This window comes from Alligator mississippiensis, chromosome 1 (genome assembly GCF_030867095.1).
Source record: "Alligator mississippiensis isolate rAllMis1 chromosome 1, rAllMis1, whole genome shotgun sequence".
Lineage (NCBI taxonomy): Eukaryota > Metazoa > Chordata > Crocodylia > Alligatoridae > Alligator > Alligator mississippiensis.
Window position 1 is genome coordinate 257,132,956 of NC_081824.1, and position 15,824 is coordinate 257,148,779.

Genomic DNA, 15,824 nt, shown 5'->3' on the forward strand with positions numbered 1-15,824 from the left:
TGTGTGCATGCACACATGTGCACGTGCGTGTATGTACGTGTATGTGGAGAGGTCTACTTCTGTCTGTGGTATACCCAAACATATTTAATTATGCTGAAGACACTGTTTTAAAATAATATTTCTTCTTTACAAATGTCACATTTCAGGATAATCACATAATGGCATTATCCACATCTATTCCATTTGTCTTCTTGGGTTTTGCACATTATTTATGTTGTGAATCACTTAAGTTTTATTTAAAAACAAAAATAAACCATGTTTTTCTTCCTATAACTGAAGTATCTATGAACAACCTGGATATCTGAAGTATCTTTGGAAATGTGCACGTTCTCTTTCTTTGTTTATTTTTGCATTTCCTAAGTACTAGTAAAGAACTTTTCTCAAAACTTTCTCTTATTCCTTTGTTTGTGTATAGCATTGCACCTATATTCCTGAAGAATCACATGCAGATTTAGTGCATACTTATGTACAGAGCTCCAGGAATATTTGATCTCTGTCTCCCACTGCAATATGAGCCTCTACATGCTTGTATGACATGTGAACTGTTCAAAATCTTTTTTGAGCTTTTTTTAAGCTCCGGTTTTGTCCATGGGAATGTATGGTATTTCATTACTGCAAATATGAAGATTATTGTTATAACAAGGGTAGAAAAGCAGGTGAAAGCTTGACTGAACTGTACTTAAAGGCAGAATGAAATTGTATTTGTTCATATAGATAGACAGACAGACAGAAAGACAGGATCCTATTCTCCCTTCACTTTCAGTAGTCTTCCACCCCTATAAATCAGCTAAATTCATTATACAAACTAGAAAGAAGAATCAAGGACCCTAAAGATTCCAGATCACTTCTTTATGAATTTATCTGAATCTACAAAAGAAAATACATTCTCATACACATAATAAAACTTGAATATTTTTTGTGTTTCACCTTGTAAGAGAATTTGCTTATACTAGTAAAATGCCTCTTGTTATCTAAAAGGTTTAACATATTATGGTGCTGAATAGGAATTTTTCCTTAGTTCAGACAAGAACAGCCTGGATTAAAATAAGTTATCTAATCTTCATTGCCTCTACTTTACACGGTTCTCAAAAGTACCAGGGACTGCTAAATTCCACAGAGCTGCACTGGTGAAAACTATTGTAAGTGAGCTGAGAGTCCCAAACATTGCCAATATGTTTGTATAATCTTCAGTCAGGCTGCAGTAAATGCAAGGATTCCATTGCATGGGACTGGAACTGGAAAGGAAAAAAAAAAGGGCAGCTCAATGTCATGATCAAAGTAGTCATAGTCATAATATTCTGCACACAGTATGTTGTGCTCTACAAAAGCTGACTGGTACAGGAAGGAAGAATGCAGTGAAATTATTCCCTAATAGGCACGTCAAGAAGCTTCTCATCCATGTAAATTAAACTACTTAAACTGAAGCATGTTTCCCCTTGAGAATCATACCATTTTTTGTTTGAGACGAGCTAGCTGATTTCAATAGTTTACTAGCTGCCAGTAGCATAAACCATGGCAAACCTTTGAGGAAACCCTCTTGTGCCACCTGACATATTTTGAATATTAAAGTAAAAAGAGAAAGCTGTCTGGATACTTTAGGTAAATCATTGTCAGTAAATATTTTCTTTTGTTTTGATACAGAGCAAATGGGGCATTTCAAAAAGTGGAATGTTGTTAATATTTAGCACAGGCTACAGCTGACCTGGTTGAGTCACATTAGAAATTAAAACAAAGGACCTGATGTTGCAAGGTGCCAAGCATTCCTGATTAGGAACCAAGTTTCTTTTATGTCCCATTTCAGTTACTGTGTTGCACAATCTGACTCTAAGGAGATTACTTTTCCTCTTCTTCCAAATCTCGGGGTATTCTCGTCTGGTGTAGGAGGCTATTGTCTTAAACCCCAAAAGCTCTTTCACTTACAGATGAGTTCTCTGTGTTGACCATTTTAAGTCATCAGCATTGTGAAGGAGTATAAGTCTTGTTAAAACTATAAAATAAGCAAGTTTTGAAGTAACAAGGGCCACCACAGACATGTCATTAAATAATTATCTGGTGAGGTAGGAGTAGCATAAAATGTTGTTTTCTTATCATGAAAAGGCCAAACCACAGTGGTGGTTGCTCAGACCACTTTAAAATATCGGTATACTCACTCAGATACTATGGATATGAATTTAGGGGCCTGAATGCTCATCTGCTGTAACTTATTGTGATTCTACTGAAGTCAGTGAAGTGACCCTAATTTACACAAATAAAAGATTTGTGTCCCATTTTTTGTAAAACTTCACCCAGGCTTTTTATTATTGAATGAAAAAATATTTTGGGAGCACAGTGATTATCTTTTACCTTAATTCTAAGAAGATGACAGAAAATTAATTGCAGGCCATTTCTTTTTCTTGCTCCTGCAGCTTGTGTGTAAGGAGAATGGCCAGTTTTTGGATGACTCATTTGGGGACCACCTTCTTCAATTCCAAATGTGAGGACTTTATTGAACACAGCAAATTGCTGAGATAAAAGAAAACAGTTGTTTGTTTTTTTGAATAAAACAAAGCAAGGCTTTAAGCATCAAAATGATTACATCAAATTTGATTTCTTGGATTCTGATCTGTATGGGAAGGACCCAATATGTGGTTAATTAAAAGTAGCTAACTGGAAGTCTGGATCATGCACAATTATTATTTTCCTTTTCAAAACTGGAAAAGCTAACAAGTATGCAAAGGATGGGAAAATCTGCTAAAACTGATACTTTTCCTTCAAAGCAGACAAGGCTTCAGAAACTCTACCTGAATCTATATCAATATTGCTCACCCATTACAGCAACCTTAATGTGGCCATATGTTGCTGACCCCTGGTTTAGACCAGCACATGAGTCCTTTAACTTTTAATTCCCCCAGTCATACTGATTTTCTCAGCATCCCGGAGTGTATCCCAGAGAAAGCTCACTCCCATTTATAATGGAGCCCACTAACTCCAATTTTACTTAATAATCAACAAGATTTTGCTTCACAACAAACAAAAGTTTTGCTTCACAATAAAGAGATTTGGCTAGTGAATCTAAAACACCTTCTGCAATTTAACAAATTCCATTCTTTAGCAGTCAAGACACAAAGGGCTAAATTCTAATTCCTGTGGCATATGTTCCCGTGTCTCTCAATGTTCCTGCAACTGCAGACAAAGATAAAGAAACACAGTATGTGACATTGCTCAGCTGACATCCAAATAAACCCCGCATTTGTGGGTAGTGATTATGGGGTATGCATAACTGCACTTGTCAAATGGTGGTGGGCACTTCAAGTGTTCTAAATTCCCACTGAAGAGCCATATTCTCCTTTCAGAGACACATCTAAAATAGACATATCAAATAACTGACACAAGTAAATGGAATTGTTCTTTTCAGAAACAGCAACTTCATTGACTCCTTTTTCTCTGTATATTAATATTATATTACAGTACTAAAAAGGAGACTTAAACATCAGGAATAGACTATTGTTTCAAAATCTAAAGCTGAATCCTGAGATGCATGGTATTTCTAAACAAATGAGCCCTCACTAAGATAGTGGGATTCTCTGTTTCTCTTATGTGTTGACCCTAGCACTTTCAAATATTTTCCTTAATCGTTATTGACAGATAGTGTACCTGGTCAGCAGATTTGACAGAAAAGCTCAAAGTCTTACTCACTGGTCTGGCAAAAACTGTGGGCCTGCTACAGTTGAAATTATGGGAGTGTTGCCATCAGCTTCAGAGGGAATATAAGCAGTTCTAAAGGACTATGCACCTGTACAAGGGAGACAAGGAGGGAGTTTCTATTATAACATCTGCTGCTGACCCACTCTTAGGTTATTTCCAAACTGTTATTTAAGGTTGACCCTGAGGGTCATCCTCAAATAGCTTGAGCCAAATAAGCAGTCCCTCCCCATTGATATCTTACCTGGTAGTCACCCCACACAATGATTCCTTTCCTTCCCCTTCTAGGCACCAGTCTGTTCATTATCTGTCTCTCCCTCTAGGCTTGGGTCTAACTGTTCAGAGTGGAGAGAAGAATCTGTGTGTAAAATGTCCAGAAGTCAGGAACAGGGAACCCTAGTATTACCCTGGTTGATTTCTTGTACTTGCAGTACACTGCACTCACCGAGGTAGTGAATGCACTTTGCGGGGAGGGGCAGGCAAGGAGGCTTGACTCCAGATCCTAAAACAGAGCTCCAGTCTCGGGCAAGACAACTTCTAGGGTTTGGGTGTAAGGGTTCTCATTACAGAAGAGCAGGGCACATGGGTCTATGAGAGCCCTAAATTCCACATTAATTGGCAGTGAAGACACAGCCTTAGGGTGTCTGTACAAGTGCCAGGAGGCTACTCTGGCATGCTGTAATTACAGCACGTCAGAGCAGATTCGATTAATCCACGTCTTGAGTACCAGTATCCCTGCACTTCAAAATGGTGGCGGGGGCATTTTAACTAAAGCTCGTTTGATAAGCTTTAGATGAAGCACCCCTGCCATCATTTTGAAGTGCAGGGACACTGATACACAAGACATTGTGGGTGCTTTAATTAGAGTGGCTCTCATAGCTGCTCTAATTAAAGTGCTCCCCCCACCCCTGAGCACATGTACAAACTCACTTAGAGACCAGCATCCTGTGTATTGATGTATAAGGTGGCACTTCTCAGGCTTTTCCAGGGAGTAAACAGTGGAGAACAAAGAAAAATAAAACTTAAGAACATAACTCCCACACTGGGTTAGACCAGTGGTTCATCTAGCCCAGTATTGTCTCTGACAGTGGCAGAAGTGGATGCTATACAGGGAGAGCACTGACCTTACTATCTTTAGAGTGATCTATACCCTGTTCAATACCCTCCTTAACATCCACCATTATAGGTTTAGAGAGGCCAGAGGAAACATTTCCAACCATTTTGTTCAATAGCCATTAATAGATCTATCATCCATGAATTAAGCATAGCCATGCTCAGAAAAAGACTAGATATCTGCCTCTGCCACCTCCTGAGTCATTTAAAAATAGCTGTGGCAGGGGAAACAGGGGGAGCATAATTCACAGTTACACTAAAGCCCCTTTGAACTCTCTGGCAATGTAAAAGGTCCTTAGTGTAAAGGAGAATCAGGCACAGCTACACCATACAACACAGCTGATGCGTTTACTTGAGAACACCTGCCATTCTTATGGTCACCTCTGGTCAGTTTAATAAATAGGGAACAGCAGAATTTTTGGCTTCAGCATTGGTACCATCTGTTCTTAGAGTACAGAACTGTCTGTCTTAAGGAGTGCGGCTGTTATTTTTCTATGAAAGCACAGTTGCCTCATTGTAGGCAAGTATAGCTTTGAACTTCCAGATTATCAGGTACAGTAACCATTTTATTATTCTCCATGCCATTTCTCATCAGATAAACTCCAGAAGTTATTTACAGTTCAAATCATTTCAAGGTTTTTGGAATGTGAGGCAATGCTGATTACACGATTAGCTTCACATTACTACAAGTAAACAGAAACTTTTGCGGATTCCTGTGGCGCATGAGCCAAATTCATTCAAATGAAGCCTAGGCTGAAACTCCCCTGGGAATGTCTGACCCTAATTCCATGGCCATCCAAAAGGAGCTCTAGAAGACTTGTCTCCACTCTTATGCCTGGTAAAGACAGACCATTACTGTTACTCAATAAGAATTCGAGTGAAAATCCTCCTTAAAAGTGCTTCCTATGGCTACACAATTTTTTTTCTGAAAATTTTTAACCTCCATATTCTGGGAATAGCAGCTTGTCCTCTGGGACAATTTAGCCTATGCTAAGTTGTGCTCCAGTGTCTTCTCTTTGTTCTACAGCTTCACCAGGTGCTCTACCTCCATCATCAATTCTTCCCGGAGTTTGCATCACAGTATATAGCTAACTCACACTCTGTGAGGGGTCCGGAGGATCCCCTGGCAGCCTGTACCCTAAATACTCCCATAATCCACGACAGACATCTCCTATGTGTGCACAGGCCTCTGAAGCAATGCTCTGCACAGGTTACATGTTTGTTCTAAGTTGCGTTCTGAGTTGTATTCTGTATTCTGCTTACATAAGCCTGGAAAAGAGCAGGCTTAGGGGGTGATCTGGTGGCTGCCTATAAGTTTATCAGGGGTGCTCACCAGGATCTGGGGGAATGTCTTTTTCACCAGAGTGCCCCAAGGGATGACCAGGTCGAATGGTCACAAACTCTTGTATGATCACTTCAGGCTGGACATAAGGAAGAACTTTATTGTCCGAGCCCCCAAGGTTTGGAATAGACTGCCACCAGAGGTGGTTCAAGTACCTATGAACACCTTCAAGAGACATTTAGATGTTTATCTTGCTAGGATCCTATGACCCCTGCTGACATCCTGCCGCTGGGGCAGGGGGCTGGACTCGCTGATCTTCTGAGGTCCCTTCCAGCCCAAATGTCTATGAAATCTATAACCCTTATTTAAGTAGGTCACTCAGGTGCCCTTTTCACCTCAAAGAAGGCAGAAAGGCTGGTAATAGCAACAGGCCTCTGAGCCTGTTGCTATGTAGCTTTCTGATTGGCTACTCATTCCTTATGTTTCATTTCATTGGTTAAATATTAGAGCTGGTGTTACACACTATGCTTTTGTTGGACACTGTAGCCAATGTTGGACTCACTATGTTTACAAGATTGACAAGAATGGAAGTTCAGTAAGGAGATGGGGGGAGGGGTGGGAGAAGGGGGGATGAACCTTGGGCTGCAGCTAATACATCCTCTCCAGGTCTCTGGACAGAAAATGGGGCGGGGGGGGGAGGGGGCCTCAATTCATCTTCTCTTAGTTGTAGCTCTATAGTTTATTTAATGGAACTTCATCTCAGAGGGGTCTCATGGCCAGCAGAATGCTGAAGGCTCCATAGTCCACTCGAAGCCTACTTCTAGTATAGGCCTACAACATGACTATTCTTCCAAGAATTAAAATCATGGCAGCTTCTTCCTTGATTCTATTACTTCTTGACCCAAAATACAAACTTAGGCTGGGTTACATTGAGACTATTTACCCAGGGAATGGCAGAAGGCTATGTTTCACTGCAATGGGTATGCATTTTTCTATCACTTTACCGATGAGGAACTTCTCATACTATTATTTATATCAGGAATGAGCAACCTATGGTCCATGGGCCTGATCCAGCCTATGAAGAGACTGGCTCTGGTATGTGGCTGCTCAGGGAATTGGCAGCACGTTCCAGCTTGAGCCAGAGAGAAGGTACTCCCAGGGTCCTATTGCCTACTTCATCTATGCCCTTTGTAGCATCTGCTGACCACTTGAGGAGTGTAGAGGTATAGCCTGCAGCAGGGGCTGGTTCACGAGCAGTGGCAAAAGGTTACCCATCCCTGATTTATATCAATGGTGAATTTTTATGCTTTGTTTCATGAAATGTACTTTGAAGGGAAGTAAGAAAGAGTGATGTGCAAGAGTAAGAATTGTAACAACAGCAAAATAATAATACTTCAACAACTTATTACTTGCACAATGTCATACAAACTTAAAATACAGGTAGAATCCCTTGTCAAAATGGTTATTAACTAGACCTGATGCTTCAGCCAATCTGAGATCAGAACAGTGGGATAGACATGGATGGGGCAGAGCATCTGACCTTGAATCTATTATTTTTAACAATGTCGATTAACGCATTAATTGCTGCAGTATCAATTACACTAAAAGATTATCAGGAACCTTAAATCCTATAGTTTTTAGCAAATTAATTAAAGGATTTGAATCCTCATGAAACCAAAAATTCTTCATTGTTTAATACCATAATCTTCTTTGTTATGAATTAGGGTTCCAGTCATACAAAATAATCCACAACCTTCTGCAATGCATAATGCAGTGAAAAGTGCATGTGTCTGGCTCCAAAGCCAGCTAAGCTGTTTTTAATGAGTAGGGGCATCAGTAGGATGCTAAAGTAGTCAGCTGGTTAGAAGAACTACTGAATAATCAAAATGTATTAATATGATTGGTAGTTCGAGTGTGAAGAGAAGACTGTTCTGGAAGCACACTGAGAAAGAAGGCTATATTTCTATATAAGTGGAAGTTTAGGCCTATCAAGAAGGCCTAAACTTCACAATAGTGTGGACTTCATTAGTTGTGTGTCAGTAATCTAAGTGCCATGCTCAATTTGCACATACATAATACAATATTATATATATAAATATTTTAAAATAGTATGTTTTATATTTATATTGTATATTTATATATAAATTACATATTATAAATGTATTTAATAAACAATGCATTAAAATCAAATCTCAGATAATATTAATAGCAGCAACTGAACAGGATGAACAAATGTTAAGGAAACCGTTCCTATTTAAGGAAAGACTATATAGTTGTTTTTGTTGTTGCTGTATTGCAGTATCTTTATATATATTAAAAAAATCCCAGGAGCTAGCACAAGAAGGCAAAGTTTAATGGGAAATAACAGCTGTGCTACTTTGGGCTGATGAACAAAATATTAAGGGCAGCTTGTGGATAGTAAGAAATTCCAGAGGTCAGACCAAAAGCATTCAGGACTGACCTGCAATAGATCCCAGTACTAATTCAGTGGTCCTGTCTTAGATGTATTTTACTCATGTAGCTGTCTGTTTAGCTATTGTTTATGCTCCTTCTGCAGCTACTTTCTCTGAGAGAGATCCAGTGCAATCACTAACACACTTACACAATATATGGATACTTAGTTATGGTACTTACAGCCTTGGTCAGATCTAGGACTTTAAAAAGGGGTTGATACAGCCAGTTGATGTGGTATATCATCACATATAACACAACGGATATTTTTATCACATTAAAAATAAAACTGCAGAAAAAAGACTAGCTTAGTTTGTGAAACATTAAGACCACTACGAAGGAGAGAGGATCATTAACACCTGTGGAATTAAGAGTTTAGAAGGAATCAGGTGGAGTATAATAAACCATGAAACCAATTGTTTCATCACTGCTACCTGACTAGAAGTGCTGTTGCCACTTTCAGGTAGCTGGTTTAAAAGTTTGAGTGAACCAGAAATTCAAGCAGGGAAGGTGGGTGGTGCAATTGCACCACTGAAACCCTCTGGATCTGCCCCTGCTTACAATATAGTTATATTTACCCAATACATGGGTCATTTTCCTAAAAAAAATAGGTCTCCTGTATGAACTTTTGGCTCTTGCAGTATTTTTTTTCAAGTATTCCCTATCTTTTCTTGCTCCTTGGAAGATGTCCTAACGCTGATAAGAAGGCAACATGTAATTATACCCCTTTAGAGATTCTCAGGATGCATGCCCAAAATGGCAGTACCAATGCAATCCATGTCAGGTAGTCTGTAAGTTTCAGCAGTCAATGCTCTGTCTGCACTATATTCAACAGGGTAACACTGCAGCTGTCTTTCATGATGCCCTGGAGACCACTTACCACACTGTCATCAACCTATTGGGAAGACAGCTCATATGCTTGCAAGAATATCTAAGTGCACATATGGTTCACTGAACCGCACTGAAGGACCACACCTATTTTCACTTAAGGACCACTACACTTCTAACTGGTGTGTGCAGTCTTGGGTGACTGTCAGAATGACAGATATTGAAAGGTGTGGAATTGGACTCTGCTCTCATATCAAACTTATAAATATGAGCTAGGACTTTGCTTCATAAACTGTCTGCTACTCAAAGTAGTTCCAATGACCTGCAAAACTGCAGGGAAGAGTCTCCCTAACATTTTTTCATGAATAGGTGCATTCTAGCTTTTGGATTTGTGCACGGACAAATGGGGTCAATTACGTTCAGGAAAATATCTTATTGCAGCTTCAGGGGACCTAGGAGGATGTACACCTATTTCCAGTGTTTTACAAATTGCATCTTGTAACTTGTAACAGGGGACCCCTACCCTTGTTACTGGGAAAGAAGAGTGTAGCTGGGGTAGACTGCAAAGAGCCTGATGGCAAAGGGTACCAGGTATAAGCTCCCTTTTGTAAATTGAGCCATTGGCTGCATAAGGTCAGGCTGATGATGAAGGATTCAACAGTATCTGGCCCTGGAGAGAACTGGGTCAGATAACCAGAAGGGGACTGGGCTTAGGGTCATATAAACCCAGCTCTTAGTTGTGTTGGGGTAAGTAGTTTGAGTGTTGAATGGAACTTTCTGCAATTTAGAGTAAGACTGATCCAGATAAAATTCTTGGTAGGCTAGGGGAAACTAGCTTGCTTAAGTAGGAGTGGTACAGGAAGCAAAGAAGGGTTTTATGTTTGAGTTAAAATGTTTGTTTGGTGTTGTCTGCTTTAATCTGATGAGAGGCTTGGACACTGCTAGATAGTAGTAGGTGTGCTGTGTAGAACAAGACTGGCTGTAAGCAGGGATGCAATAAGCTGAAGCTGAAAATAGTGGACCTGGGCCAAGGTCTTGGCCTTGCATTCAGTGTAGCTGTTTCTTCACAAATCTTATTTGTCAGTGTTCTTATAGAAGGTATACCATAATCAGAGGCCACTTTCTTCTTTTACCTCGAAACAAAAAGTCTCAGCCAGGTTTTTAATATTCTTTCTCTTTGATCAATTTTAAGGTTTGTTTTTGTTTTTTGTTTTTTTCCTGTTGGCGTGTTTGTTTTCCCCATACTGCTATCTTTGAGTTGTTTTACTTAATTCTTTTGTTTGTTTCCTCCAGAAATATTCTTCTATATTTTGGTTTAATTGTTCTATTTCAACCTACATGATTCCAATTCAGCAAATACATTTATGCATATTCCTAGCTTTCAGTGAATTCGGTTAAATATTCTAATACTTGTTTCTCTCTTTGTTTCTTTTCTGACTTTCCCAAATCCTCCATCCCTATGTTGCTTTCCTTATTATAAATGGGAATGATAAATGTCTCTTTGTTTGTGTTTTGTTTTTGTTTTTTGGTTCAACAGCCCTTCTCTTTAAAAATATGTATCCTTATAATGTGTTCACCACTGAAGTGTTAATAAATTGATATCTCTATTTTGGAAGGGAGGATTTTTTTCTGTTTGTTTGTTTGGGTTTTTTGTTTACTAATGACAATAGACATATGAGTGAAGAGAGGAAAAAAAGCCATTCTTTTTCGTCCATGAGCACTTGGAATTTCAATCTTTTTATTTTAAATTAGAAGGAACAATGAAATCCATAAGACAATCTTTGGAATATTTTCCTTTTATAGTCTGTACTCGGCTGAATCCCAAATGCCACATACCTACAGCTGAGAGCTGATTTCCAGAGATTTACTGGGGCTGTAAGCAGAAACTGAATTCACAACAGCTATGTGGCCATAGAACATGTACCTTGCCAACTGTCAGATTTGGGGAAAACTATGAAAGTCTAAAGAAAAATACAGCTCACAAAGAATAAAAGGATAGGCTAATTTTTTTCCCTCTAAAAGCATATTGTGTTTCCTTATCTGGCAAGTAGTATACTCATTCATGTAATCAGAAAACAGGAAGATTTAGCTCATAACAAACAAAGCTCTGGAAGAGTAATTTTTTTAAAATTTCAGCAGGTGACAGAGCCTCCTTCAATAGATATATTCACTTAATATGGTAAAAGGTGCAAAAGCTCACACAGACACCTACCTATCTCTTAGCTCAAAGAAACTGTTCCAACCTTTCTTGAGATGCATCCATGTACAGGCACCTGCAGCTCTTTCTGGTGTTGTTGGAAATTGGTTCCTCTTTTTGTGAAAGCTTGAGTAGACCGAGGCCCATAGCACTACTTGTTCCCATGTTTACAGTGACTCTATGGGATGCTGCAAGGATATGAAATTGTCACAAGATGGGTTCACTTAGACATTTACTGTGATTATCATCCTCTCTTTCCAGACTGTCCTCAACACCCATACCCAATTAACCTATTAATGCTGTGCACTGAGGACCTTGCACAGAACTTGTTCCTGTTTGGATTTACCTAGTGTACAAGAGGGACATGCAGCCTCCTTTCAGCAGCTGTTTCCTCCAGAGTGAGTAGCATGAAAACAATGACAATACTTCCATTCTCATGCATGATTTGAGCAAGGTGACTAGATACCATCCCTATACTAAAACCCAGATACTTAAAGTGCCTCTCTTGAATGTATTAGTTACCACCTTGTGTGTGGGGGGGAAAAGTGAGGTAGGTTGTGATCAAAGAAATACTGACACATGCCTTAAAAAACAAACAGCTGCCCCCCCCCCCAAAAAACCCCAAACAAACAAACAACCCAACAAAAACCAAAATGTATTGGCTAATATGCCTGAATGAGAAACAAATGACAGCTGTCTATATAAATGAGGCAGAAGTCAGTAAGGTGCCATGTATACACGCTTACAAATCACTCCTTACCCCATGAAACAGTCTGAGCTGTCTGAATTGCTAAAAAAGTTGGGTGTTGTTTAGCTTATAACTTGTTCAATGGATCTGGCAGGAGGAGCCAATTTCTGTCAAATTTGGTCCATTCCAATCTTTAACAACTAGAAACATAGCCAGCAATTGCAGTCAAGACTAGTAAATTCACACTTTTGTCTTATGCTGAACTGTTCGTGTTTTGAAGAAACAGTTCCTTTCCAGTATTGACTCAGTTGGAGGTTTTTTTCCTGACTCATTCCTGGCTTCTCTCAGTTCAAATGAAACTCATTAACTTGATTTCTATATGAATTGTGTACAGTGTAGCCCATTGTTCCAAGTTCAATTATGCAGATAAAACATTCACCTGACCCAGACACACAATCATCTCAAATTACGCTTTAATGAAGACCTAAGCTTAGAGCGAAAAGTGAAATAAAAAGGGGCTAAGGGCCTGTTTTCAGTACTTCTGTTACAAAGGTACAATTACTGAAAGAGAGAACCAGAAAGAAGTGTTAACATCTGTAATAGTTACATAGGAGGAATAGGTGAAACATTGAACCCTTTCCATGGGTTGGGCTTGGAGATACCATGCTGAAAACTTGCTTGCTGATCTATGATGATTTTGCTCTAAAATAGGAGAAAAGCACCAAACAATTAAGCAGAAGAAACAGAATTGAGATACAAAAAAAAAAAAAAAAATACCACTTCAAGTTTGGTATTGAGCTCAGAATTAAACTCCCAAGTGAAGGTTTGCACGCAGCCTCCAGTCTGGTGCCAGCTCTTTCAGTTAAGGGTTAGGATTTAATCTTTTTTTGATCCACTGATGTTGTTGTCATTAGTTTTTTAATTCACTAGTGTTTACCATCAGAACAAACTCCTTTGCAGTACTGACTCGCATCATCTTACTTCCTCATTCCTGGTTTCAAAGCTCAGATATAAATATATTCTGCCGAACCCAGAAGCAATAAACACAAATGTCTGAAATTTAAAATATAAACTAACATTTTGATTTATCAATCCTGAGCTTATTTTAAAATCCTATAGAAATAAGAAGAGTATTTATGACATGAAAATATGGATACACTTTGAAACACAAACAGTATGTGAAGGCAGAGATTTTTCAGGACTGCTTAAAGAATGTAGCCACACAAATCTTGACTCCAGTTACTAATCTCCCATACTGGGTGTTTCTCCATACCAAGGAAAATAAAAATGAATCGGCCTAAGGGAGGCATCAGCCTCACTTTCCTTTCTAAGCACATCGGTGGATTTCACTGACCATTTATGACCATACTATATATGCAATTATAGTGAATGGAAGTTGTTATGACCTGAATCTCTATTAGACCTTTCTAGGTCAGCTATTCCAGTGCTTGAACAGCACATGAGCTTTGGAAGGTGTTAAACAGTGATGCTGGGAATTAGTTGTCTTGAGAGGCTAATTTTGTACGTGGAAATTTAATGGTAACACTTCAACTTTTATTTGAACACATGAAACAGGCAGATCTTTTGAAAATTAAAGCCACTGAAGGAGACAGGAGGCATTAGTTATGTCTGATAGTATACTGTGTGTATATATAACCTTTCACAACACAAACAAGTGAAAAATGAGACATTAAGTAACGCTAGGTGAAATCTGATAATATATTGTGTAATGTGTATATTCTGAATCTTAGGTTGATTTACAAACCTGTGAGCTAGAATCTTGGATGCTCTGTGAGTATGAAGCAGCCAGGAAGCTTGATTACCTGCCCTCTTTTGGGATCTCTCTGTACTGGAGGGTCTTCAGACAGAATAGAGCTGTCACAGGGGGTCCTATAGCACCTGCTCAAGGGGAGGTGGATAAGGCTTCTGGAATTACCCCCTGGTATCTTTGCTTAGCTAATGTAAAATGAAGTCGCTTTTTTGGGTAGTTCTGTAATCTGAAGAGGCTTTTCAAGTACATTCCAGGAAACAATCTGGCGCAGATTGAATCCAGGATATGGGCAATGTAAAGGAGACTCAAAGCCACTTTTGCCATTCCCATGATCTTTACTTATACACACCGGTAGGTAGTCCCTTTTCCCCATGCAGTTAAATGCAGTTCTTTTTTCCTTGTGGTGGCTGTCATTATTCAACAACTTTGAACAGGATGAGAAACATAAGGAACTAAACTGAAATAAAATAAACACTCTAGATAGGCAAAATGTGACTAATTAAATTGGATTTGTTCTCTACAGCACTTACTCTTGGGATGGCATTATGGAATTTCCTACTTCAAATAGATGGCTATAATTGCATTGGAAATCACACTATCTAGTATTTGTTGTTGGGTTGGAGACTCTTCTATTGTCTCATGGAGGAAGCTGGCACAGAAAAAGGGTTGAAAAGGAGTTTGCTAAATCTTTCTTAGCAGGAGAATTAATATTGAGATGACAATACAAGGAGGCTGTATCTGGAACAAAGAGCAGCAGGCTTGTGACCATTTATGGTACCTAAGGATCAAGGGGCCAACTAAGCTTTGCACAGAGCTGTAACATATAACCATCCAACACAATTTTTCAAATATGAAGGCCAACTCAAGTAATAGTGTATATGTACCAGTACTCCTCTAAACCTTCCCAAAGTATTATCACTATGAAGCAATAATTAAGTAATCTTTTCTCTGGCAAAGTATTAGACCTCTACATGAAAAAAATCTAAGTGGGTAGGTTGTCAGGATAGTATACAACAAAACAAAGCGTGACTGGAAGTGCACAGCCCTGTAATATCAGTGTGAGGCTTTGATCCATCCCTAAGTCAGGGGGAAGCGAGTCATCTACTGAAGCATCTATTGCAGCATCTTGGCTGATGCAGCTCACCCTTTTCCCAAGCAGATCTCATTGCATTTTAGGCTGCTAATCTTCAAGTTTATAATGCAGCTTACTACAACTTACTGACCAAAGGTTGCATACAGTTCAAATCTACCACAGATTCTGATAATTTCCTCACACAGAGGAGCATATATTACATTAAAATCCGGGTAAACTTTGAATCGCAAACAAGACACATTCCTTGGACCAAAGCAAAGCATGTAATAAAAAATGGACATTATTCTTAATATAAATGAATAATTAAAATAACTTGCACTTATCTAACTACTTTTATCTGAAGCGCTTAACACACTTTTCAAAGAGAAGTACTTTTATCCTCCTTTTACAAAAGGAGGGAATAATGAGGCATGCAAAGCACAAATGACTTGTTCAAAGCATTGCATTGGAACCCAGGAAAGCACTTCTATGCATTACTATCATCTTATTACAGTCATTTACTAGTGTGCTGGATTTCTTTTCCCCCTTAAGAAGTGTAAGTCTGCAGCAATGGTAGAGAGTTTTCTTAAATCAATATCTGGTTTTATCTCACCAGCTCTGGATGTCAAAATAATTTTGATATTCTCCAATGTAATTAACTAATAAACTATTAAGTCCTGATGTACCACACTGCCTTGGAGTCTGAGCAGTCATTTTACATGCATACCCAGTGCATGTAAA

The 15,824-nt window shown here is 38.9% G+C and overlaps 1 long non-coding RNA gene across 1 annotated transcript; it reads right to left on the reverse strand.

Annotated features, from left to right (window-relative positions):
• Positions 1–918: 918 nt before the first annotated feature.
• LOC102571032 (uncharacterized) lies at positions 919–4,046 on the reverse strand. Its single transcript, XR_002086633.2, has 4 exons — positions 3,926–4,046; positions 3,676–3,772; positions 2,344–2,502; positions 919–1,235 (listed from the first exon to the last, which is right to left on the reverse strand). It is a non-coding gene; the product is annotated as an uncharacterized LOC102571032 (long non-coding RNA).
• Between the last annotated feature and the right edge of the window lie 11,778 nt (positions 4,047–15,824).